The sequence below is a fragment of the Mirounga angustirostris genome, unplaced genomic scaffold (genome assembly GCF_029215605.1).
Source record: "Mirounga angustirostris isolate CCGP_5_RB_7025 unplaced genomic scaffold, mMirAng1.0.hap1 SCAF_11, whole genome shotgun sequence".
Classification (NCBI taxonomy): domain Eukaryota; kingdom Metazoa; phylum Chordata; class Mammalia; order Carnivora; family Phocidae; genus Mirounga; species Mirounga angustirostris.
Window position 1 is genome coordinate 29,701,785 of NW_026991719.1, and position 2,738 is coordinate 29,704,522.

Consider the following 2,738-nt stretch of genomic DNA (forward strand, 5'->3'; position numbering starts at 1 on the left):
TATGTTATCTTTCCTATAATTAGGGCAACTAGGATCCCCACTTGAATAGAGTGACATTGATTCATAAACTTTTTCCATCCTTCCATACAAAATAACACCACTTGATACCAGTTGCAATATAATTCAAAAATTCTATTATCTCCTGAAATATTTTTATACTCCCACCAGCAGCCTCAGGTAAGAATCCTATAAAACACAGAACTATTTAAAAAGAGACAAAGTGACATCTAATATACCATAAACAAGGAAAGTCCATCTGTATCGAGGACCAAATGTAACTTTCTGTCTGATATATTTCCACTACTCAGCCCTTCTGACACAGGTTACTGGTTTCAACCTGAGAAATTAGTGTCACAAACCCAGAGGCTTTGCCCTCTTCTTGTGCCTCCAACCTATTATACCACCATTTGCACAGTTAGTCTATCTGAGTATTATTTTGCTCTCTGTACTTCCAAGCCTATTGTAACTGTACCAACAGGAGAATTAAAGGTGGCTCAAGGAGTTATGGATTTTATCACTGTAAAGAAAGAGTAGTTCTGGCTTATAATTGATCATTATGGTAGCTATAGATGAGGAAACTGAACACAAATGTGTATTCACATTGCAAACCGGCCTTTGTTTGGCAATATAACCAGATCTGAGCAGGAAAACTCAGCTCAGCAAAATTTTAGCCTTTCTAATTTCAGTTGTGAAAGGCTACAATTTTCAGTGCAATATTTACATGAATAAAATGTAATCCCTAAAGAATGTGTTCTTTACATGTTGCGTCCACAGAAATTGTTGCCTTAAGAACATGGCAAATTTTGCAGCCTGAATCATGAATCATGCTTTTTCTCATGCTCAACTATGCTTACCTCATCCTCACTGATCCTATTTTATTTCTATTAACTTCTATGGTTTTCTTTGATATCTCCTAGCTCCCAATTTTCGGCTAGTTTTCCTAACTTCTGTTTTCAGCTTTCTTCTCCAGTGTAAACTTCCATGATTGAGTCCACCAGTAATGACAACCCTGTTTAAAAATTCTGAGACATAATGTCTCATGGCTTGCATAGTGTCCCTAAAGGTGCCAGCATAATTCAGAACAAGCACAGTTTAGCCATGTGGGTGAAGAGTAAGGGCAACTATAGTCTTCATTAATCTTCCTTCCATCTACATTCTACATCACGGTTGCATTGTGCCATTAAATGTGCTTTTCTGGCATTTTGTACTGTTGAAGCTTGTGGTTTTGGTACTATGTCATTAAAAAGCATAAGTAAGTAATATTTCACCATATTTAATATTGTACTGAAAATTGTTTCCATACTTTATAAAGGGTGTACTTAAAAAGTGTAAGAACCAAACAATTAAAGTTAGATCAATTTGGATGGGTTTAAATTCCAGCTCCACCAGTTACCAAGTCTGTGCTTTAATTTTCTTATCTGTAAAAAGAGAATATTAAAACATATTTCACATGATTATTGTGAAAACCCATTTAAAATATTTGGAAAGCACTGAGTGCAGTGTCTGGCATGTAGTGTTTACAAAATTGGAGGGCAGGTAACTTTAGTGAAGTATCAAAATCAGTTAAAGACCAAAAAAGGACATAAAGAAATTTGTTAATGAAATTTTTTTCAGGGTGCTTGGGTGCCTCAGTCAGTTAAGCCTCTGACTTCGGCTCAGGTCATGATCTCAGGGTCCTGGGATCGAGCCCCACATCAGGCTCCCCATTAGCAGAGTCTCCTTCCCCCTCTCCCTTTGCTCCTCTCCCTGCTCATGTTCACGTGCTCTCTCCCTCTCTCAAATAAATAAATAAAATCTTTTAAAAGTGGGAAGGCACCTGGTTAAATGTCTGACTCTTGGTTTCAGCTCAGCTCATGATCTCAGGGTCATGGGATCAAGCCCCACATCATGTTTCACACTCAGCATGGAATCTGCTTAAGACACTCTCTCCTTCTCCCTCTGTCCCTCCCCACCATGCTCTCTCTCTCTCTCAAATAAATAAATAAATCTTTAAAAAAAAAGAAAGAAATTGTTTCACTCTCCATGGAGAGGTGACTTCCTCTGCCACCTAAACCTGTAAATCACTTATTATTACTATAATATGGCTGAAGATTGGTTCCTTTAAAATGGATGAAGCAGGGAGAATTAGAGGAATGGGGAGTTAGTAAACTTGCTCTTTGCCATTTGTTCAAATTGTACAATAGCAGAGTGACTCTTTATAAGAGAAGTGATTTTTTTTTAGGTAATCTCCACACCCAGAGTGGAGCCCAATGTGGGGCTTGAACTCACAAGCCTGAGATCAAGACCTGAGCTGAGACAAAGAGTCATACATTTAACCAACTGAGCCTTCCAGGTGCCCCAAAAGAAGTGACTTTTAATCTCCTCTATGTGGCCTTGGCAAAAGTAGTTTATTATTGTTTGAAGTTTACACTATGGAGTCAAGATATGAATAGTGAGAAAGACTTACTATTCTAGCTTTGTTCCAGTGTATTCTTAAAAAGGTAACTAGACTATTGAGTTCATTTTGGACCAACTCACTGCCCAAAAAGCTTTATACAAGTGTAACTTTTAAAAAATATATAATCATATACATAAAATTTTATATCTTTTGTCCATACTAAATGTATTATTATTATAAAATAAATTAAATTTAGATTTTTTTATTTACCTAGAGAAAGGAAGAGCAGTATTTATGAGGGTAAAGAAGGATCAGGGGGCTGGCTAAAATAAGAATTAGAGAACTGGATTTCAAAGCCACA